Raw genomic sequence first — 25077 nt, 5'->3', positions numbered from 1 at the left:
TCCCCTCAGAGCTCAGAAAACACCTCTGAAGAGGAGGCAGAATGAGTGGGGAAGACGCAGGGGATGGAGGACACCAGGAGAACAAGGCCCTCTAACACAACTGAGCAAATCTCTGTGAACTCACAGAGACCGAAGCAGCAAGAACAGAGCCTGCACAGGCCTGTATCAGGGCCTCTGTATATATTTCAGCTTAGGACTTGGATGGGACTCCTGAACGTGTAAATGAGGGATCTCTGATTCTTGTTTCTTCTCTTGGAATTCTTCAATTTTTCTCTTGGCTTGGCTTGTCCAACTTCAGTATGATGGTTTTTGTTTTCTCTTATTATATTTTATTTTGCTATGTTTTGTTGTTATCACCTAGAGGCCTGTTCTTTTCTAAAGAGAGACAGAAAGGGTGTGGATCCAGATTGGAGGGGATGTGGGGAGGAACTGGGAGGACTAGAGGGAGGGGAAACTGTATTCATATTGTTGTATGAGAAAAGACTATGTTTAATAAAGGAGAACATACCCCCAAAAAGAGATTCTTAATAATTCCTAGCATAGGACACAGAATGAAGAAGTAAATTCAGTAGCGAAGAGCTTTACCAAAGCAACATTTCTAAAGAAACTCTGTACTTTCTACATTTGTATGTCTTGGCCAGGCTACTATTTATTTTTTCTGCTAGGAATCACTAGTCTAGGAAAGGTAGCCAGAAGCAAGCTTTAAAAAAGAAAAAAAAGCAACTTTGATGTCTTTGGTGGGGGGAGCAAGGGATCCAGAGAGGAGACCAGAGAGGTTGCAAAGGCGTTTGACTTGTGTTAAATTCTTAGGTAGAGAGGCTGAAGAAGTTGCTCAGTGGTTAGAGCACTGGCTCTTCTTGCAGAGGAACTGGGTTTGCTTCCCCGCACCCACATGGTAGCTCACAACCATCTGCAACGACAGTCCCAGGAGACCCTGTGCCCCGCCCTCTTCTGGCCTCCGAGGGCACCAAGCACACACGTGGTGCATAGCCATGCATGCAGGCAAAACACTCACGCTCATACAATAAAAATCAATCAAGAAAAACTGAGTCAAAATATACAACTTTGATTAACAAACGGGAAAATGCAGGCACGTGTTAGGACATACTAGGAAAGAAATTGAGGTAGGTAGAAGGAGGCTGGAAGGTAAAGAGAAGAGCAGCAAAGGCTCTAGAGGAAGAGAAGGCTGGAGGGGATGAAGTGGGGCCCTCTGTACCACTCTCTGCCATGTCTACCCATGCCCGGCCTCCCCAAAGCTTCGCCCATTCTTCTTCTCAGCAGAAGATTCCAGACTTTATGATGGGAGTTTAACAATCTAAAATGCAATGGATTTCCTTTTAACTTCTCACTATTTTCTTGTTCTGTCTTGCCTACAGGAAGTGGGCTGATCCTTCTGTCATTTGCTGAAGAGTTCCACTTTCTCCTTCTTTCCGAAACACCATCATTCCTGACAAAAACCCGAACGCACCCACCATCTCAAGCACTGGTCCCTTGAGCTGACGAGCCGACTGTGGGTTTGATCAGATGCATGAAGGGAGGGGCAGCGTGTGAGAGACTAGCCACCATTTTTTGATCTCTGAACTAAAAATTTCGAGAAAGAAATTATTATATTGCAAAAAAAATATTACTTTTTGCTTATACCAGAAGACATTCTTCATATTTGGAGCTTAGTTACTCTGTGTAAAAATTCCTGGTAAATTATTAGCTCTTGTTTCATCTTGGACAGTAAATATTTGAACACTCATAATTCCCTCATCAAGGGCTTTTCTAGCTCTGTTTATGTCACCAAGTGGAAATGCCTTTGGCCCACTGAAGATGTATTTAGCCCTTTCAAGATCCTGACAACCAACGGTTCCAAAACAAGACATAATTTTACTCTTGCATCGAGGATACAACTTCTGAAAAAGATGACACAGAGACCAGCTAGTCCTTTGAAGGGGAAAAATGATCTGTAGTATCCTATAATCACAGTGTGGAAAATTGAGATATGCTTCCAGAAAATTAGTCATGTTCTTGTGAAACTGGGATAATTCTTATTTCTTTCACCCCTGGACACATGCCAGTAATCTAAAGATGAGTGAAGAATATCCCTTGTCCCCACTGCATTCCTCAGCCATGAAACATTGATGTAACAAAAACATAGCAGTAATAGTAAGAAAGAGCACAGATGTAATATGTAGTAATAATAATCATAATAAAGAGCATAGATATAATATGTAGTAATAGTAATAAAGAGCACAGACGTAATATGTAGTAACAGTAATAAAGAGCACAGATGTAATATGTAGTAATAGTAATAAAGAGCACAGATGTAATATGCAGTAATAGTAATAAAGAGCACAGATGTAATATGTAGTAATAGTAATAAAGAGCACAGATGTAATATGTAGTAATAGTAATAAAGAGCACAGATGTAATATGTAGTAACAGTAATCATAATAAAGAGCATAGATGTAATTTGTAGTAATAGTAATAAAGAGCACAGATGTAATATGTAGTAGTAGTAATAAAAAACACAGATGTAATATGTAGTAATAGTAATAAAGAGCATGAACAACATAGCATTGTTTCAATCAATGAGAGACCACATACACAGTGATGGACCTCTAAGATTGTATTGGAACTGGAAAATTCTTGCAGCCTAGTGACATTAATATCACAGCACAATGCATCACACATGTTTATGACCATACTTGTGTGAACAAAACCATCACTCTGGCCAGGCACAGGTGGCACACGCCTTTAATCCCAGCACTCGGGAGGCAGAGCCAGGCAGATCTCTGTGAGTTCAAGGTCAGCCTGGCCTACAGAGTGAGATCCAAGACAGGCACCAAAACTATACAGAGAAACCCTGTCTCCAAAAACAACAAAACAACAAAAAACAAAAAAAACACCACTCTGGCAGTTCGGCAAATGCACACAATGAATACTGTACACATACACGATACTTGATAACGGTAATGCCCGTCATTTCAGGACAGTCATGGCAGGAACTCACACAGCTAGCCGCATCACATCCACGGTGGGAAGCAGACCGAATCTCATCCATCCATGCTGCCCACCTTCTTGTGCTCAGCTTCCTTCTTTCACTCCTGTGCAGTTCAGGGCCAAAGCCCACACAATGGCACCACTTGTGTTCAGAGTGGATTTTCCCACCTCTGTTAGCAATCAAGAAAATCCCCCACAGACATGCCCATAGGCCATCCTCATCTAGATAATTCCTCATTCAGACTCTCTTCCGGGGTGATTCTAGGTTATGTCAAGCAGACAGTTAAAATTGAGCAGCACAATTTCTTTTATTGAGAAGGGGAAAAAAATAAAAGCGTACTGTAAACACGCTGTGTGGCACTCCAGCAGACCCTTTCATCCTGTTTTATGTGTACGGTGTGTGTTGATAGCATCATTCTCTGGTGCTTATTGAATCGCATGTTTTGTTCATCATGGACCCTAAATATAAAAATCCACTGCTAATGTTGCTAGCAAGAGGTCACATGGAGTAATTGACCTGGAAATGAAATTTAAAGTGATTAAGGGCTATGAAGGTGGAAAATCAATGATGGTTATTGCTCTCCAGTCAAGCATGCCCTGGTTCACAGCTACAATCTTGAAAAATGTGAACAAAGGGATCGAAGCTATTTAAGAATCTGATTTGTGGAAGGCAATGGAGACTGGAAGCTGGGCATGGTAATCCCAGCACTTGGGAGACAGAAACAAGAAGATCGATGTTTTGGTCATCCTTGGCTACATGAGGAGTTCAAGGCCAACCTGGACTCTGCAAAACCCTATTTCCCAAAACTGAAAACTACCTAGAAACTCTATACTAAACTACTAAAAACTCTATAAAATTTGGAAAACCTCCAAAGGCTTGGATTGAAGGCCAGACAGAACTGCAGCTCTCTCAGAAGAAAGACCATCAGGGCCGTTTGCTATGTTGAAACTGGGCCCACCCACGTGTTGAGGTTCCAGGTTGGTGCGAGCTAGTCAAGGAGTGGTATTTGTTAATTTGATGTTGGAATGAACAGTGAGTCTCCCGGGGCTGATGACTCTTGGACACTCTGGGCAAGCTGATTGTAGAAGGGAACTACTTGTCAGAGCAAGATCTTCAGTATGGATGATGCCTCTTTGTTCTGGAAATGGAGGCCTCGAACAGCTCCGTCTACATGGAGGTAGAGTTGGTGGCCTCTTCAAGGCTTTAAGGCAAGTTAAGAGTCTTCCTTAAGAGCAGTGTTGCTGTAAGTTGCAAATCAAGGTCCTTTGTGACCTGGCACGGTGAGGATACCAGGACCTTCTAGCGTGACCTTCCACTGTGTCAATACACACACCACTGGTGACCTTTAGGAACAGAAAGAGGTCAAATGCAATCCATCTCCTCTTCCAGGTGCCCCACCAAATCACTAAGCCAGAAAAACAAGACCATTTGGAGAACACAGTTTTTGATATTTTGCTTGTGTAGATGTGTGTACACAAGTTGACTCCATGATGTCCCCACAAGGGGGTTAACTGCCTGATGATGCATTTCAAATTCAGCAGCATGTGACTATACTCTTGCTCCAGGCACTTATTCCAAGCACTTTGCATCTATCCACACCTGTGAGGTGGGGACTCTTAGTCTCATTTTACAGGTGAGCAAACTGAGTCACAGAGGGTTGAAGTCGTGGCCAATCAACGTCAGAACTCAGAGAGTCCAGCTACAAACGCTCACGATCGCGGCGGTATCTTTGCTTTGAAGTTTGCCAGCAAGTCTAAAGGCTAGTTTAGAAGTTCCCAGAGGCAAGCTTGAGCTTGCTTTCAGGGGCTTGGGAGGCACAACTTTCAGTCATCCACACTGTGCTAGCTTGGTTCCCAGCAACTGCACACCCCTGAGATCTTTATAACTGATGTGTTCACTTGAATCGGTCACTCTGAATTCTCACCAGCATGTTGGCCCCAAATGTCCACATGACACCAGGCTAGGCTCGCGGCTATGCGAAGTCCCGAGCTAGAGCTACCTTTGTTTCTTCCCTTCCCACCCATCTGCAGCAGTTGTCCAGTCTTCCGACTTACTGTTTCATAGTGCTGCTTTGGGCTCAGTAAGTCTCACAGATATGAAGCCTGGCTCGTTTGCCAGGGCTTGTTTGCAAAGGCCAGTGCTGTTTTTAGTACAGTGCCCTGCTCAGAAACTCCCCAGGGATCAGAGGAGAGGCGTGTGCATGGAAATCTTTCTCCACACATCACCAGTCTGAGGCATAATTTGTAAGCACGCACACACAATGCATCCAACGGTCACAGGTTTCCGCCCCTACTTCTGGAATATCGGAACTGAGAAAAACATTCAGAGCCTGAGCTGGGCTCTCGCCGCTGAAGCAGAAATTTCAGGTGAGCACTGGATGCACAGAGCGAAAGGCAGTGACCTTTGTGATTTGCAGTGTTTTCATTCTGCAGCTTGCACGGCAGGGACCCTGACATCAGAAGCTCTGATGGCCCGAGGCTGTGTTGGAGAGAAAAAGAAATAAAGACAGCCTGCCCTACTTCCAGTTTGTGTAGTAATCCATGTGCAGTAGGGAACCTGGGCCAGGCAAGACTGTGTGGATGTGCGACCTCTAGTGGCTGGATTTGGGAAGTGCTTCCCTGCTTTGAAGGCTGCAAGATGGGTTGTGTGTCCATCCTCATCTGCTCTGTATGGTATGAGGATTAGGAGGAAGTATAAACAGGCAAACTTAAGGAGCTTATTCTCCAGCCTGGGGAAGTCAGGAGAACACACAGTGTCTTTATTGAGTTGATTGTGTAGGGACTTATGAGGGTGCAAAGTAGATAACTCAAGAAGCTGAACCAAGGCAGACAAAGAAACTTCAGAGAACAACTCGAAGGTCATCATTGCGTAGGAGAATAGCCCAAAGCAGGCGGAGAGGAAAATCCCCGGAGACATGAAACAGATTTCAAGCGAAAAGGATCGGGTTGTCTGAGGATCAGGTTGGGTTGCCTGTAAAGTTTGGGAACCAGGAATAGGAGGTCAGTACTTAGAGGCTGCGTGTGTGCGTGTGTGTGTGTGTGTGTGTGTGCGTGTGTGTGTGTGTGTGTGTGTGCGTGTGTGTGTGTGTGTGTGTGTTCACACATGTGGGTGCTCTGTGACATGCTTATGGAGGTCAGAAGACAAATTACAGGAGTTGGTTCTCATTGTCCAGCAACAAGTCTGGGGGAATAAACTCGGGCCATCAGGCTTGGTGACAAGTGCCTTTACCTCCAGCGCCGCCTCACTCGTGCCCGCGGGCTCTTGGTGAAGTACCCTCCTTGGATCTTCCCTGTGTCAAACTATCGTATCTCCCATCCTGGGCAACTCCTTTGTCCCAAATGTATGTGTGGCCCATTATGTTCCAATGACAACATCAGGGGTTGTAAGCTCAACCCCACCAGGGCTAACAGTTGACACAGATGCGCGAGGTAGACCACAAGGAGGATCCGGGTATTTCAAGAATGCCAATAATTTTCTGCTTTTAGTGACACTGGCCAGCCTAGAGTAATACGCACAAATGGAAGAAGCTGTGGGGGTGGGGGGATTAAAACCTGAGGTGGGGGTGGGGTCCCTACAGGCTTCACAGCCAGAAGAGAGGAGTGGAACTTGATTCGGGTTGACAGGTAGCTATCACTGGTTCAAACGTACAGTCTGACACCACTTGGTTCATTTAGCCATATTTAGCACAGCACAAATTTGGGGAAAAAATTTTCTGATAACAATGAACTCAGTCCCAACTGTACAGCAAATTTAGGTCATGTTTACATTGAGATTCTTTACTAAGTCCATCTGGCTTCTTTCATGAATTGGGGACTGTTGACTCAAAGATAGTGCCCAGGATTTAGGGCCTAGGGAGAGTGACTGAGGTAATCATGATGCCTGTGGATGTCAGGATTGGTGGCTTGGCCCTGAGATCACATAGAAGTCACTTAGGCTGTACAAGGACATCAGTCATGAAGATGGGTTTTTATGCCTAGAGTGGCTAAAATTGAGGAAGAAAACGTCTGGAATATGCAAAGCATGAACTCTGAGGGATATGGGAGGAGCCTGGTTCAACAGATAGCAAAAGATCACCAGACTGTAAACAGGATTCTCCCTCAGCCTTCTAGGAAACCAGTTAAGCATCTTCTTCCTCTGAAGAGAAAAGCTGCATGTGTAACTTTTCCTGGCTTCTCTGGTGCTTATCTGTATGCACAAGGACTTTTTAGATTCTACAAAAATGCCTGTCCAGTAGTCAGTGGTAGCTCTTTTCTGGGCAATTGCAACAATCAAGAGCACAGATCTGGGCTTGTGAGATGGCTCAGGGCATAAAGGTGCCTGTGGCCAAGTCTGAGGATCTGAGTTTGATCTCTGGAACCCACATGGTGGAAGGAGAGAATCAACTCCTGGAAGTTGTCTTTTGTCTTCCACACGAATGCCAGGGCACATGTGCACCTACATACATACATGCAACACACACACACACACACACACACACACACACACACACACACACACAGGTAAAAAAAAAATTAAAATCAGCACAGATATGCTGCCAAATGTCCCAAGTACTTAACAGAAGTATATTCTCATGTGGAATCTCTCCATGTCAAATGAATATTCAGTCAGCTTTTAAAGAAAACATTGTATGGCTCCAGTGAGTCCTTACTCAGTGAACTGAGATCTAGGTTAACCATGTTTTATCTGAGGGGGGAAAAAAAGACTTCAACACTTTTGAATTAAAAAAACATCTTGTGACAAATCTTGTGATTTGAGGATATTTCTTGGGTTTGTGTTTGTATTTCTTCTTTATTCTTTTATTTATTATTCATTTATTTTTATTATTTATTTTATGTACATGAGTGTTTTGCCCGCATGCGTATCTGTGCACCAGATATATGCACGATGCCTGTGAAGACCAGAGGAAGGTATCAGATCCCCTGGAACTGGAGTTACAGACAGTTGTGAGCTTCCAGGCTCATGATAGGAATCAAGCCAGGGGCCTCTGGAAGAGCAGCGAGTGCTCTTAACTCCTGAGCCATCCCTCCAGCCCTGGTGTCTGGATTTCTTTGTTATGAGAATGGTCATGAGAGTGTGTTGTATAATGGGTACACTAGGAAAAACCCAGGAACCTTTGCTCCTGTTCTATTCTTCCTCTTTAGTAAGGTGGGGTTTATTTTTTCTTTTTTTTTTTTCTTTTTTTTTTTTTTTCGAGACAGGGTTTCTCTGTGTAGCTTTGCGCCTTTCCTGGGACTCACTTGGTAGCCCAGGCTGGCCTCGAACTCACAGAGATCCGCCTGGCTCTGCCTCCCGAGTGCTGGGATTAAAGGCGTGCGCCACCACCGCCCGGCGGGGTTTATTTTTTCATCAGTAATATTTGCAATCTAGCTAGGCGGTGGTGGTGCACACCTTAAATCCCAGCACTTGGGAGGCAGAGGCAGGCAGATCTCTGTGAGTTCGAGTCCAGCCTGGTCTACAGAGCGAGTTCCAGGACAGGCTCCACAGCTACACAAAGAAAGTCTGCCTCGAAAAACCAAAATAAATAAACAAATAAATAAATAAGTCAGTAAATTTGCAATCCAATGAAAGCCTGTTTGGCTCCTATATTCTAATTCCTAACCTAGCACTTAGATCTGGAATGCTACAATTTTTGTTCCCTGGTGAGAGATGATTCACGGTCACCTATCCTCCCTCTACTCTGAAGGAGTTTCATCTGTGCACCAGCTACCTGTGAACCTATAAGGTAGGTGCAGCAGCACCATCTTCAAGCTAAGCCACGCAGCAGAACGAGCTGGAAAATTTCACAACAACAGTCATTTTAGGCCATCGAGCCTCATTCTGAATATTGTGAGGATTGCCACAGGGATGGCAGGTTCTAGGGTGGAGGACTAATATTGGTCAAATTATTAAGGCCACTCCACGTAGTTAAAAGGAGATTTATTTAATGGCGTAACTTACAAATTAAGGGATAAGTAGGTCGCGGGGTCTGGGGAAGGTGTATCGCAGTCCAGCGGTGTTCTCTGGAGCTCTGCTTGGCCCACCTTCACCGTCCAGGGTCCCGGAACAGAGAGAGTGCTGGCCGATACAGATCTCGGGTCTCCAGGCGCCTCCCTTGGCCCTGCCTTGTAGGCGTGACAGTTGCCGAAGTCTCAATGGGGCTTGGAACTTCCAGATCAAAGCTGGAATGGCTACCCACTACAGACTAAGAACCACTGGTGTAGACAGAGGAAGGCCTTCTGCCCAGCCTCAAACTTGTGAGACTTCTGCAATGGCAAGCTAAGGCACAGTGGAAACAAGATGCCCAACACAATATATATATATATATATATATATATATATATATATATATATATATATATATATATATATATATATATATATATATATATATAAATCAAAACACCTTTTCTCCCCATTTCCAGCCAAAAAAGAAAGTCAATAAAATCTGAATAATCAGAAGCCAGGACAATATACAAAGGCTGTGTTGCCCAATATATCCAAATGCTGTCATCAACCCTCGTCAGCCTAGCTGGAGATTCAATGTTCCTGTGATAATCAGGCACCATGGGCTAATGGGACAGGCTGATCCTGCTACACAATAACACAAGGTCACAGATTCAACCCACAACAAGACCCTGTCTTTATTTTACATTGTGATGGTTCACTCTTCATGAACATTTTTACATTGATTTTAACTTTCTCAGATAATGAATTTAAATCTTTTACCTTGAGTGCTAAATTTTTGGCCAAATTCTCCCATTTAGAACCCCCCAAAAATGCCTCATTTTACCCTACCTTCATTCTAGACCTGAAAGTGAGTTCAAACGGTCTCTGCTTGGGTAAGTGAATTACCCATTTTGAGCCTTCAGTCATTTATGGGTATGATGTGATGGATTGCCAGTGCCTGTTTTTCAGGCTATAATTAAATGAGGGCATGTAGTGAAGTTACTAGCACAAAGTGGGGGCTCCCTCATAAGTGCTAACATGGGTTGGCAAATATTCCATACAAAAGATATGTAATGGTTGCCATGGTTTCCACTGGTTGGTTTATTTCAAGAAAGCTTAGATTTACAGGTTGGGGTGTGTCAAGGATTGGTGTTCATAAGCCATCTCCAGCTAGGGTTCTGGGTTCTGGGTGTTCAGTCTCTTATATAGAACTTGATCCAAAATATTCATGTATTATCTCCAAGTAGTGATTATGTGTGACCTGTGTGTGTGTGTGTGTGTGTGTGTGTGTGTGTGAGAGAGAGAGAGAGAGAGAGAGAGAGAGAGAGAGAGAGAGAGAGATCAAATGGGCATTGCTGTTTTAATCTTTGCTATACATTTGATTCTGTGAAGTTTTAGTTCTAATTGGTTTGAAGAAGATCTACAGACTTAAAGAAACAGAAGGCTACTCTTCTAGATCATATTTTAATGACAGTGAGATGGAGCTGGAGGATCATGTTACTCCAGGTTCTGTTAAGTGGGGACAGCATGCAAGCCCCCATCTCTCCATTTGGAGCAAGCTCCCCCACAGGACTGGCTGTGGGCCTGGGTTGTTGGCTTAATGAGTCCAGCTCTTGCCATGCGGCTCTGAGGACCAGACGTTAGCTCCCCAGAGCCCACAAGAACGCAGTGGGCTTCTCAGCTGGTCTGCAATCCTAGTGCTGGGGGGGGGGGGCGGGGAGATGGAGACGGTGGTATTCCTAGGCAAGCTAGACCACTGAGTCAGTGAGCTCCCGGCTCAAGTGAGAGACATTGCCTCGATATATAATGTGGAAAGCGATTGAGGAAGACACATAACATCAACCTCTGACCTTCCCACACATGTCCAAATACAGGTACCTACACATGCACACACACACACACACACACACACACACACACACACACACACACACACGTAAAATAAGATAAAAATGATACTGGATGTACGATGTATACTGGGCCTGGTATGAAATGAAAGCACAGGACTCCTTGTTAAATAACCATTTATAATTTTAAGACAGCAAAGTACTAAGCCAAATATGGAGTCCTTCTGAGCACAAGGCCGCTCTGCCTTACACTCCTGAAGTTCACCGCAGTCCCAGAACAGGCCTAGAGTGTGGTCTACAGCCATACTCCAAGTAACACTTTGTCCAGCTGAACTTTCTGTGTCCGGGGTACCTTTTCGTGTCTGTGCTGTCATTCTTGAAGTCCATGATCTACATGTGACCACTGAGCACTTGAGGTGAGGATACTGTTACTAAAACGAAAATGTCATTGACTTGCAGTTACATTTTGGTTGTCCCATATGTCTTGTGAATTTCAGGTTGCCTGGCACAAGCTGGGTGTCAACTTTGCCCAGCAGGTTCCCTTTCCACTTTTGCAATTTGTCCACTTCTAAACTGATGGAGAGCCTCATATCCAACAGATACCAGACCAGATCTTTTTTATGCTTTAATTGAACTATTTAACTGTTTCTTCAATCTGACAGGTAAAGCTGTTCCAAATTGTCTCGTGGAAAAGAAATGGCTTAATCTGCAAAGTAATTTTCTGCATTAAAAAATTCTTTTTAATTGACTTTAGACAATATTGGCAATTCATAAGTTAAAAGTTTCTTCTCTGCTTTCACAGGAAGTGATTGACAGCCTTTAAGTGCTGTCTGTCTTTTCCACCAAAGTGACTGACAGCCTTCCAGCAGATGCTCTTCCTTACAGATTGGAGTATGACTTGCTCTCCCTAATGGGAAGGCTTTCAGGTGTCTGGCTTCTCCTCAGGCATTTAACCCTCTGTGTACAGACGTGATGTGGGTTGCTGGAACGACCCTGAACTAGAAGAAGCAAAAACTTCCATCTGAGCCACTGGGCTGCTGTTAGGAGATAGAGACACTTGGATCCTGAAGGACTGTTTTTTCTTGTTCTGGATTTGAGCTGAGGGAAATACCCACATTGTGAGTCTCCAGAGGGACCTTACTGATTTCCAAATTCTGTTCAAGAGTTTACAGTTTTGTTTTGGAAGAGGATTAGTAGGGCGTCTGGTGAGTGAGAGAGAAAGAGAATGAGGAGAAACTAGGGAAGGAGAGGGAAGGAGAAGCGGGAAACAGGATGGAAGATGGACAGAAGGAGGAAAGAAATGAAAAGAGAGAGAAACGAAATAGAGAGAGGAGGAGGGAGGAGAGATGAAAAGGGGGGGTGGAGAGGACGGTTTAAAAGATCTGGCCCCTGAGTTCAGTAAGGAAAAATAAGGAGGTGCTACCAGAAGGTCAGGAGATGGGGACTACACAATGGGGATCAGTTAAGACATAGGGCCCTGATCCCAGAATTCCACCCTGCAAGAACTTACAAGTACCAGACAGAACAACCCTCGGTTTCTACAACTGGTTTTTCCCACTGGGTCAGCAGTTATCCCATGACTCTTGACATCAAACCACAGTGCCCAGAAAGGATTACACATTCTCCTAATGGGTCAATGGTTGACCATTCCAAGCAACACTGGAAACAGACCCGGGAATCTCTGTGAAGTTAGTAGAGCAGAGGGGACAGTGAGCAGAAGGTAAGGCAAGAGGCGAGCATGAGATCAACTGGTCAGACACTTTGGAGAAAACAAATATTGCTAAATCTTTATCCTCTGCAAATAAATCGCAGGTGGATGAAACATTTATGTGTTAAGAGCAAACACAAACCTCAGACTGTAAAAGTATGGGGGAAAGAGTAGAATTTCCGGGTCAGGAGAGTGACGTGCACTTAATTTGACCAAGCACTGCTGGGCCATTCTCCTGGGTGGCTGCACTTCCCTTTGTCAGTGCAAGAAGGGTTCCATGTCTCCAGATCTGTAGCAGCACTCAGTACTATCCGACTTCTGGTCTCTACCATTCCAGAGACATGCAGTGGTAATAGTGCTTTAAAATGCATGTCTCCGATTAATGAAGGAGCTTGAAGATCTCTTCACATACTTGCTAGTTTGAGACAGTTCAATTCTCATAAAATTCGGGCTTATATCCACTTCTTGATTTCTTTGAGGATTCTATATGTTTCTTATGTATTTTAGGTATTGGATCCTTGTTGTTTTGGGCACTGTGAACCAACATTTCTTCTTGTCATCAATTGACTTTGTCTATATCTGTCTTTGATGAAAAGAAGTCTTGCACGTTGATATGTCTAAGCTCCTCTCCCAAAGACCCACAGGTGTGTTGACGATGGGGTTGGGGAACTGGTAGTGAATAAATACCCATCTCTAGGAGATTGGATTGTCAGAGTGTGACAGACATACACCATGGGGGACTATTTTCATTATTTTCTTACTGTAGAGACCAAATGAGTGAAGCATCCTAGCAGAAGAGAGCTTTATTTTAGCCCGTGGTTTCGAGTGATGGGAATGTGTGTGGTTAGCTCACATCTCAGTGGCCAATCAGAAAGTAGAGAACCCAGACTGGAGCCAAGGTTGGATATATAGTTCTCTAACCCCAGTCCTACAGCCCTGACATGTCTACTAGCTAGGCTCACGTCCAAAGGATTCCAAAACAGCCCACCAGCACAGGACCGAGAGCGCAAACACTCAAGCCTGTAGAGGACACTTCATATTCAGACTGTAATGAGGAGTAAGCAGAGGTTAGGAGACATGGACTCAAAGTCTGAACAAACTTTGCTGTTTGTAGTTAATCACCATGTAAACCAGGATAATTGGCCATAATCTTGGGAGGATTCTCTTATCTCACCGAGCATCTTGCTGTAGAAAGATGAGGATGACAGACACATGCTACCACATAAAGCTTTATGTAGGTCCTGGGTGCCAGAGAGGGATGGGGGAGGTGGGTCTGAACTCAGGTCCTCAGCTTAGATGTCTTCATCTGTCACCTGAATATAGTGTTTGCACCAGGCAGTAAGCATGTGTCTTGTATGGATAACCACCCCAAATCCCCCACCTCCTCTGAGATAGGTGGTCTTTGTCATCCTCATTGGACCCGCTGACCACACACCACACACATGGAACGTGTGTGATGCGCCTTGCCTGGTTTATTTGCAGTACCATGGAAACACTGTCTGCTCCTCTTACAATGCAGCCCCTCAGATGGGGGCTGTTCAGCAATGTTCTGCCTCCGCTCTGTTCTTCCTGCCAATCACGACAGTGCAGGGGTCCTGGGCTACCAAAGTCAAGCAGAGCAGAGCTGCCTGTTCATCCAGCATTTTTCCTTTCTCTAGCTTGGACTTTCCAAGTCACTCACATCCCCATCCAGGTCCTGTATCTTGAGGCCGAGAACCTCGGTGACACATCGTCCAGCTAAGCCTGAATAGCTGTGTCTTAGTGAATGGGGAATTTTTGGCGGAGGAGCTGAATCCCAGCTGGGCACTGCCTGCCATCCAGGCTTGGGACAAAGCTTCCCCAGGTGCCAAGCAGCTGCTTTGGAGAGAAACGACACGGGGTGGGTGGGACTTGTGATAATGGAGAGCTCTGGGTCCTCCCAGCCTCGGCGCTTGCCTTGGCAGCAGTCCTTGGCCCTGTTCTCTTTTGAAAGGGAATTGTGTCTGTTGGCACTAGGCAATTATCGTCGGTGAACATTTTTTTCACTCTTGTGTCATGTCAGAGGAACACACACACAAAACTTCCCAGTGAAGAGTGCATTCAGGAATTACAGGCGTGAGTCAATCTAGTTTTTAAAATGATGTTGCCATCTAAATTCTATTAACCCTACAATGCAATCTCCCTTCCACCAAAATATTGCAATTTCTTTCTCTTTTCACTTTCTTCTGCTCCAGTGTAATTTGATTTTTGCCCTCTTTGGAAGATATATAGTAATCGGGTTAGGCCATCGTCTTCTTCGGTTTGCCCTTACAGCGTCTTTCTTTTCTATTTCAGGCCATTCTCTAGGTCTTCCTTAATCCACTTTCTGCCCAGTGAATATCCCAAGAAGAACTGGACAAAGATAAATCATTTCGCCTTGGAAACTTATCAGGCTGGGGGGAAACAAAAAGAGCAGCCGCCTTCCAGAACTAGAAAATCACGTTAGCCTGAGGTACTGGGTTTGTTTATTTCCTTTATCTCAGGGATAAATTTCATTGTGAAGGCTGGGTCTGACTGAATGGTCCAAGAAGTCCTGAACGTGAAGAAAGTGCCAGAAATAATAAAGAAATGTGTTTGCTATTGCAGTAGTCCAAACTGGGTTTCAGAAGGGATTATATTTGGTTTTTATTTGCAGGGAGAGAGAAAGTGTGAATCATATAGGTTTTAAATAATGATTGTGCAACCTCAGCTCTTTCTCAGGGCATGCAGAATTCTTTGCCAACTTCAGAAAGCCCAGAGAGTAATTGATTTAACAAGACTGAAGCAATATTGCTTTTTCTGCAACTTACGGTGTAAACAAATATTTCCTCTTAAAACACTTCTGATATTTGATTTAATAACATCCATCGAATTGCATGAAAACAGACACACCTATGAAAGAAATCTGGCCTGCTTTGGTTCCTTCTTTTTCCATGTCCAACAAAATGGAGGATGGAATTGTGAATCAGAATGGGGAGAGAGAGACCAGGTGGCTTGCTTACTTCTCTCTCTCTCTCTCTCTCTCTCTCTCTCTCTCTCTCTCTCTCTCTCTCTCTCTCTGTGTGTGTGTGTGTGTGTGTGTGTGTGTGTGTATTCACATGCACATGCATGCATGAAGGCTAGAGATGAACTTAGGGTGGCCTTTCTCAGGAGCTACCTGCTTTTGTTTGCTCATCACTTACTGGGATGCGGAACTCACACATTAGGCGAGGCTGGCTGGCCAGTAAAGATGCTCCTGTCTTTGTCTCCCCCCCCAGATCTGAGACTGCAAGTGCACACTACCATGCTTGGCTTTATATGCAAGTTTTTATATGTCCCCACGCTTGTGCAGCAAGTGATTTACCATTAGGCTATCCACCCAGCCTGCCTTCTTCTACACCCTGGTGACATCTTGACTTGAAAGCAAGGGCTTTCTGCCTGAAGGACCTAGTTAAAGGTGACTTGCTCATCCTTTGGGAAGAAGATAAAAAGAACAGCAGATGATCTTTCTCATCCTGGCAAGTCTAGCCCATGCACAGTCAGTTTAAGGAAGGGGAGCACTGTGTTCTAGACTCACTCAAAGAGCTGTTGATTGGGAAATGCCATTGCCAACCTAGGCATCCACTGGCCCTGCAACCTGGTCAGCTCACCACCTTCTGTCTGCTTTCATGCTGGTGTCCTCACCCACTGGAGCCCCACTGTGCCTTGGCAAAAGGCCTTGAAATTGGGTGGTCTCACAAGATATCTTTCCGGTAGGAAGTAGGTTACAAACTCCATCGCTGATAGTCCCAGCAGTGTGACTTGGGAAAGACTCCAATAAGAACGACTAGAAAGGAATCAATGGGCCATCCCTGAAGTTCAAAGGTGGAGTCTCTGTTCATCCCAAGAAGAATGGGGCTAGGAAACAAGCCCTTCAGCAGAATGTTTACTTCCTTGCAAATCTTAAAATTAAGTTGACCATTGAAATAATGTATAGTTCTGCCTTGGCTAAGCATCAACCAACATTAACATCTGTATGTATGTATGTATCTATGTATGTATGTATGTATGTATGTATCTATCTATCTATCTATCTATCTATCTATCTATCTATCTATGCCTTAATAGCTATTCTCTATATCTATTTGTCTGTCATCAATCAGTCATCTATATCATCAGTTATCTATTCCCTATCTGTCTATCATCTATCTATTATCTATCTATTCTGTTGTGATACATAGATCCAGTTAATACATTTTGCCAATATCTACACTGTATTTACATGCTTTGACTTAGCAAGACACTGACAGGATAACTGATCTCTGTTTTTCAATGGGCAGGATTATTCCAACAAAATGTATTTGTAATCATGGTCAATTAGCCTACGAGGGCCATAGAGAAGATCCTTAGCAATGGGAGCTGAGTGGAGAATGAACTTGTACGTTTTGTGAGGCAAGCATGAATGTTATTGGAATGTACCTCAGTCTTTGATGACGATATGCCTTTGAATTGTCAAGCAGGGGAAATGTGAGCGTGAGGACACTTGTGAAGGAAACATATCAACATTGGAGAAGAGAGGAAGCCGAGAGCAAGAAGAATGTGTGGTGTGGTAATGGAAACACCATCTCACCTGGTGTTCTTAATGCAAATACATGGCGGGAGGAGGATCGAGGAAGCTGATCATTCTTCCTGTTCCTCTTACCCCAACAGTCAGGCTGCCAACCTGTTGTTACTTTAAAGCAGGAATTTTCTTTCCTTCCTGTTTTTAGCATTATGTCTGAACACTAGGGGGCTGCAATAATGTTCTGGCAAAATGTACTGGAAAGGAGGCATGTGAAGCCTGGGTCCTTGATCACAAAGAATATTTGGAGATCTTTAATGTGCCTAGAAGCACAACATGAGACATACAATGATGTTATGACTGGCTGTTTCATTTATCAAGTATTTACCTTAAGAAGCTTGGCTATCTTTGTTTAATAAGTGCCTGTCTATTTGCTTGTTCAAATAGAAATTATTCTGTTACCAAAATTCTCTGAAGCCGGTGTCATTCACTCAAAGGCCTTCATGGAATCTTCTCTCTGCTATCCATCCCTACAATGACAGAGGACGACCTGGGTCCTAACGCTGTTTGCTACTTGTGAAATAAGCCAAGGGAAAGTCCTCTGCTGAGGTGATATGAGGTAGTGCTTTAGGGAATTTGCCCAAAATCCAGAGCTGGTAGTCTCTGTCTCTTTAGATCTTGGAATGCACGGAAGTGGAAAGTTTAGGCACACCCAGATGGCATCCTACCTTGATTTCCTTCCTTAAACAATGAAATCAGACACTGTGGGAAGATCTTGCTAGTAAGAGAAGAGAATCAAAAGGAGAGGGCTATGGAATTCTAGGTGAGGTCCCCACTAGTCCTGTCTCCCTCCTAGAAATCTCCTTCTGGGGTAATGGTGATGGCTTTCTCCCTGGATCTCAGTACATGCAAGTCCATTCCAACTCAGTTTGTACACACATACACACACACACACACACACACACACACACACACACACACACACACACACTGACCATCATCTCCAGATAGGGAAGAGAAGACAAACTGAAGAGGAGTGAGGTCAAGAGTGAGGCAAAGGGAAGCAGAGTCTAGGAGAAGCAGAGGAGGCAGCAAAGACAGAGTGAGGAAGGATGACGGATGACAGGAGGATGTTGGCTGCGGACCCCTGTGGTTTGGATATAAAATACCCTAGTAAGCTCATGTGTTCGAACACCTTGTTCCCCAGCTGGTGGCACTGTTTGGGAAAGCTATGGAACCTTCAGGGGATGGAGTCTTAGAGAAGGAAGTACTTCATGAGGTGAGGGCTTTGAGGTTTTATTGCCTGGCCTCACTTCCTGTTTCCCCCTCCCTCTCCCTCTCTTTCCCTCCCCTACCTCTCCCTCACCCTCTCTCTCCCTATCCCTCTCTCCCCTCCCTCTCTCTCCTGCCCCTCTCTCTCTGCTTCCTGAGTGGTTATAATAGAATCTGTCTTCTTCCCACTCCTGCTGCTATGCATTCCCTGCCTGTCTTCTTCACCCTGTTGGAACTCTGTCCCTCTGGAAACCCTCTCTTCCCTAAATTGCTTTTGGTCACAGCAACAGGAAGGAAACCAGGACAGGTGTGAGACACGAAGACTTGCAGGGAGACTCTTGTCCCATCCATCTTTCTGACTGCTGCTTCCCGCGGAGACCAGGCTTTGGGGATCTGCTATATTGGTGGGAAATACCACGTCGTCCTGGAGCAGAGTGGAGTGAAACCTGGGGAAGAAATGGGAGAGGAAAGAACAAGGCCGAGAGGGAAAGGACTGCTGCCACTCAGTGCTCTCTCCTCTGCTTGGCTTGGCCCCTTGTTTACCCTGCACGGGATGTGATCATGCGAGCAAGCACCGTGCACTCATCAACCACTGCATGAAAATTGAAATTACTCACCTTTGGAAAGGATGCATTTGTGATGGAGAAATAAAATGACCATGTCCATTCATCAGAGGCTGCTCTGCAATGGATTTCCAGCTGGTTAGCTTCTAAATAACAAGACATGCTATAATGAAGGCTGGAGGGCACTTGAGCTTGGCTTCTCCTGCCATTAAAAAGTGTCAGGATCTGCACTTTTATTAACATTGGAGGGAGGCTCTGGATATAAAGAAATAGCAAATGATGGCAGTGGTCCTTCATCTGTGTGTGCAAATAGCTGAGAAATCAATGGCAGGAATGCAAAAACTAAATAAAAATAAGGACAGACTGATGTAAAGGGGTAAGGCATAGTGAGAAGAGTCTGGGAGGAACTGTGTAAACATTGCGTCAGGATGAAGATGTTCTAAGAACTAAGGGAAGTCTGCCGCCACCTCCTAGCAAGGGATATGACCAGCTATCAGACCCTATGCCACTGAAATTTGGACCCTATCTTGAACAACCTTCCTGTGATAGTCTGGCTTTCTGGAGAGTCATGCTAACAGAGGCAAGGGGATATTTATCAGGTCAGGGCCAATGCCCAAGCTATTCAAAGTCAAGCTTTCTTCGGCTGCAAATAATACAGTTGGATTTCTATGGCTCTGTCTTAATACTCTAATTGGAATTCCCATGTCTTTGAATTGAGTTTGTAAAGTGCCTTTTTGTGCTGGGGAGACGCTCAGCTAGTAAAGCGCTTGCTGTGTGTGCAATCAAGAGGACCTGGGTTCAGATCGCCAGCGCCGTGTGCAAAGCCAGGCGTGATGGTGCGTGCCTGGAACCGCAGTGCCGAGGAGGTGGAGCCAGGAGGATCTCTGGAGCCCTTTGGCTAGCCAGCCTGGTAGAACTGGTTAGCTCCAGGCCAATTAGGGACCCTGCTTCAAAAACTAAAGTGGAGACTGAGAGGAAGACACCTGACTTCAGCTGCTGACCCTTATGTGAATGTACACTCCCTCTCAGTGACACCTGACGTCGGCCCCTGACCTCTATGTGAATGTACACTCCCTCTCAGTGACACCTGACATTGGCCCCTGACCCCACATGAATGTACACTCCCTCTCAGTGACACCTGACATCAGCCCCTGACCTCTATGTGAATGTACACTCCCTCTCAGTGACACCTGATGTCAGCCTCTGACCCCATGTGAATGTACACTCCCTCTCAGTGACACCTGACATCAGCCCCTGGTCCCTATGTAAATGTACACTCCCTCTCAGTGACACCTGACATCAGCCCCTGACCTCTGTGTGAACACACATCCTGCTCAGTGGTCATTCTTCGGATTTTGATCCATCCAGAACTTTTCATCCACAATTGAGACCTGCTGGTAGGAAATATCACCTGATCACTTGACTATTTCCCTCCAAAATCCCTTCCACTTCCTCTCTGTCCTTGAGCCAATGCATTGTCTCGCTCACCAAATCTGTCTTCTTCTTTCCTTTAATCTGTCATAACATCTCTCAGGTCCTCCAAGTGTATCTGCTGTTCCTCTCTTTAAATAGCTGCTGGCACTTCTGTCCACAAGTCTGAGACGTGTGCATATGTACTTCAGCCCCGTCTTCCTCTTAGACATAAGTGAGTTCTACAAGGGCAGGCAACATGTCTGCATCCTATCCATGGACCAGACTGTACAGTCCAGTGTTCTGCACAAAGTGGAAACCGGTGGGAAGGAACTGATCAATATATTCCTTAGTTTGTCCTATTTATGTGTTTTTTGAGTAAGAGGTCTAAGTTTTAGGTGGAGCTAGAGATTTGATGTATAAGAGAAGAAAGGCCCCTGGAGAGCATGTTTTTCTTCTCTTTAGCTTCATGCCAACCTGACTAGCCCATACCCAAAACCATGCCAGTGAGGCCGAGAGAGAACCAGTGAAACGATGGGGCTTCAGATGCCCACACCACATGTCCCCAGAGTGGCGGAACTTCAAAGGATTCCAGTCTAGTCTTTCTTATCATCTGTGCTGAGTGGGGAAACATGGCGAGCTGGAGAGTGGCTTGGAGAGGAGGAGGCAGCTCCTCGCCGCTCACCAGGGAAGCTGGCTTTGGCAGAGGTGGTGAGTGTGTAGAAGGAAGGAGTAAGAAATCCATGAAGTTCCCCGAGGGACTGGCCGGGAGAACAGCTGCCTTCCACAGCTGTGCGCCTCGAACCTGGTCTGTCCTTGCCTGGTTACGTGCTCCTACAGAAGCAATGGAAGTCCACAGCCCTTCGAGGTCTTGAGTGAACAGGGGTTGAGAGAAGGCAAATTATCATCATTCTTATTACAAAGAACCTGCCCTAGAAGGAACAGACACCGCAATGCATAATTTCTTAAAAAAATAAATAGCATGCTGTCAAATTAGAAGCTGACTGGCTGTTAGATACTCTTAGATAATTTGGCAGCTGTAGCTGAGGGAATGTTGAGAAAGGTGAGTATTTTTCCACTCTTCCAGAAGGTTGGAAGCAGAAACAGCAACATTTTTTTTTTTTTGCATCAGTCTTTCAATAGTGTCCATCAAATTATGCTCTCGAGTTCAGTGCCAGGCAACAAATCCTGAGGACAGTGGAGACAGAGCACAGGGCGAGCGTTCTGAAAGGGGGAGTGTGCAAGGTCCACGTGAAGACTGCAGTCATCAGAAAACGCAGCACATTAAAAACGAGGAAAGAAAGACAGACCAGCCCGTGAACTTCTTCCATGCCTTCGTTTTACTGGTGCAAAGGGAATTGGTGTTTTAACTGCAGGATGCGCTGTTGCAGCAGCTTCAGCAGAGCTAAGAGTGCCCGGGAAATGAGGAGCAGTTAGCTGGACACCCTGTGCTCTGTGACAAACCAGGACATTCTGCAAGCAGTGAAAACTTATACAATGGCTATGTCCATCAAACAGGCCAGCTCTTCACGCCAACCATTAGCACAAGGCAACCAAGATAAGCTGTGTTTGCCAGGATTTAGGACCAAGGGCATAGCTAGAGGAAGGGGAAGTCGTGGCGTCTAGCCACAGACTTACCCACAAACGAAGAGATTGGCTAATAATAGGTGTGTTTATGCCAGGGAGAATTGAAGCCACAGCGGAGGGGGAGACTAGAGACATTACATTTTAGTAGAGCTAATTTTGGAAGAGCGGAGCGAATGCCGAAGGACGTGAAGCAGGAGAAAGCTATTGAGGAGAAAGCCACGGAGGAAATAGAAAGTGTTCAAAGGTAAAATTGATGCATGGCCAACAGCATACGAGCTACTCAGTCATAAATATTCCAGCAGAGGGAGAGAGGGCCAGGGCGGATTAAGAGGGAAAATCAATGCTAAGAGAAACAGAGGCATTGTAGAACATGAATTTGTGGGAGTATAGGAAAACCAGGACTGACAAAACGCTCTTTTGAGCATTGATGAATGAACATAAAAACACGGAAAGACAATTCCTTTGCTGAACAAACAGCTCTGTTTACACTTCCCTCCAGGGGCCTGTCAGTCTGTAAATAGTTCTTGCTGAACTTATCTATCCGATGTCTACCTCAGCTCTCTGGATTCACATCATGTTTTCTCATGCATGCTTTTAACCAAAGGTAGGACATTGCTTCCTCTTTAGATGAGAAGTTGGAGGGGTAGAGGACCCACTTCTGAATCACAGAAGATGCAGGTAGTGACTACTTTGCTTGTTTTCGAGAGGGGATTCCAAAGTTCTCGGTGAATAAGCTCTTCTTCTGCACAGCTCTGAGTCACAGACTGTGTTTGTCGGCTTTCCATCACTCTTACAAAACATCCGAAGCAAGCGACTTATGTGAAGGAAAAGGTTGGACTCTTGCTTCAGTCCTTGGTTCATGCTCGCACAGTGCATTAGGGCAGAAGCATGCAGAGGAGGTCTGTTCACGTTGTGGTGGCAGGAAGAAGAAACGAGAGAGGAAGGGGCCGAGATCCTAATGTCCCCTTCAAAGGGACCACCTCCCTGCAAAGATGGTAGCCAGGCCCCACCTCCCAATAGTGACCCGGCCTGGGGACTCAGGATCCAGTCCACACCACTGATGGAAGGGTAAGTGGTTTGTTTGTCTTGCAGAGCCCTCACAGGTACACCTCTTGAGTGAGAGGGCAGAAGGCCAGGTTTCCTCACGTGGCTTTGTGCAAAGAGAGGAAGGCATGAGCAACCCCCAGCACTAAGCCCCGACTCCCAAGTCAGTGAGCCAAGGAGAACTCTGAAAACTAAAAGTGGGAGTTAGGAAATGAAAAAATTACACCCCAGGGCTGAAGTGTTGTCAAAGGACTCTACGTAGCATAGCAAAATGGGGAAAAATTAAAAACTGTCTTCTGATCCACAGAAATCAAATACACTCACCGGCAAGCAAGCACGCCCTGCAACCCCCAATAGCAGGAATTATAATGTTTCATTTTAATGAAATTTGAGGGTGTAGGGATCTATATTTGTTGGATAGCTTCCTTTCTTTTCTTTTATTTATTTGATTTTCTTCTTTTACGTGTGAGTACTGTATTTATATCATTTCCACCCCTCTCTCTCCATCCTGCAACTCTTCCTGTGCCCTCCACATTCCCCCTCAGATTCATGACCTCTTCTTATTAACTATCATTGTTATACACACATATGCATATATAAATGCCACCCTATGAGTCCATTTGGTTTTTGGTTTTTGTTTTGTTTTGTTTGTTTGGTTGGTTGGTTTGTGTGTGTGTGTGTGTGTGTGTGTGTGTGTGTGTGTGTGTGTGTGTGTGTTTAGGGCTGACCATTTGGGATTGGATAGCATGTCAGAGAGCTTGTCCCTGGAGAAGGCTGATTCTCTCTCCCTCAGCAGCTATTAATTGCCTGTAACTCTTAATGCTTTTTTACAAGGACTCAGGAAAATTATTTTTAGGACTCACAGTTACTAAGTCTCTAGTGCTCCATCTAGAGGCCAGAATAGCAACTGCTGGCAGGTAGGGCCAGCAGGAGCTGTGCTGGGAGGAAGACACCAAAATTGATTAGTTTCCACATCTTACCTTTATGATAGAGCTAGGTGTGTCCCCTAATCAAGAAATCTGATACCTAAGGTCCAATAGCAGATGCCAGGCCCCAAATCCAGCTTGAAAACTGAAGATAACTGGTGACTCCCAAGTTCTGGTGAAAAGACCATCTCTAGTTCACAGGGCATCAGGGACAAGGTGCAGACAAGGACGAGATTTGAATGTCTTACCCCATATGAATGTCCTTAATGTCCTTCCAGGACCTCAGGCTGTAATCTTAGGTGAAAATAAGGTGGTTTGCATATAATTAGTTAAAATGAGGTCCTGCTGCCCGAAAATTGGTCCTAAATTCAGTGCCTGGTATTCTTCTGAAAAGGCCAGGTGAAGACAGGGTCACCAGGAGCCACGCCCAGGAAGAAAAGGTCACATAAAGACAGAGCAAAAATCAGAAAGACATAACCACAGCCAGGGGTCCTGAGGACTGCTGGGGATCGCCAAAAGCTAACAGAGCCTTCGAGTGAGCTCCTGCTGGGAGCCTGATGTCAGAAGCATGGACTTCCAGAACTGAGAGAAACTGCTGGTTTGAGCCAATCATTTTGGGGAACTTCATTACACAGCTGTGATTGCTCACAGACAGACATTCTGACTACTAACAAGTAGAGTGGGGAAACAATAACTACAACAATTTGGACGGGGACCTGGAAAGCACAGCTTCCTAGAAGGTTTCACCCTTCATCAACTAGCCCAGGCTAGCCCACACACTGTGGAGGGGAGCAGGGAAAGTCAAAGGACCTTCACCCCATGATTTCGGATTGGATATGAGGTCTGCTCCACAGAAGGGAGTTCATGCCTGGAGACCTGGACAAAAGCCTGTGGTTGGGGAGATCTTAGGCCCAAGAGGGTAACCTGCTGTGACTGTCAAATTGTCTTCTGCCTATTTACCTTCACACCCGTAGATTTGTACTGCTCTCAGATTTGCTAAGCAGAGCTTCCTTTTGCAGAGGGTAGTGGTTAAGGCAGAGATCCATAACTGGTGAAAAGGCTGAGTATAAGTAGCCGTGGGTTATCAGCTGTGGATGAATCTTCTATATTAACCCTCCCCATCCAAGGCCCAGGGGACACCACAGAAGAGGGAGCAGAAATGACGGGAGCCATAAGCCTAAGTGACCCTTGACACACAGGCTGCCATATTTGGGCTTCTCTCCTCTTTTTTCTAGATCTAGGCCTTGCTTAAATCTCCATAGCACCAGAACCTCTTCTCACAGATACCAG

General features: G+C 45.1%; 1 long non-coding RNA gene across 1 annotated transcript in view; it reads left to right on the top strand.

Moving 5' to 3' along the window:
* LOC128104307 (uncharacterized) overlaps nt 1-15353 on the top strand; it is a 50767-nt gene extending 35414 nt beyond the window's left edge. The window contains exons 2-3 of the long non-coding RNA XR_008215948.1: nt 1377-5355; nt 14783-15353. This is a non-coding gene — a long non-coding RNA (uncharacterized LOC128104307). The remainder of the gene's footprint in view (nt 1-1376; nt 5356-14782) is intronic.
* The last annotated feature ends 9724 nt before the right edge of the window (nt 15354-25077 follow it).

Source organism: Peromyscus californicus, unplaced genomic scaffold (assembly GCF_007827085.1).
Source record: "Peromyscus californicus insignis strain IS unplaced genomic scaffold, ASM782708v3 Scaffold_8__1_contigs__length_139910024, whole genome shotgun sequence".
Taxonomy (NCBI): domain Eukaryota; kingdom Metazoa; phylum Chordata; class Mammalia; order Rodentia; family Cricetidae; genus Peromyscus; species Peromyscus californicus.
Note: the sequence above shows the minus strand (reverse complement) of the source record. Positions and strands in the feature narration are given on the sequence as shown.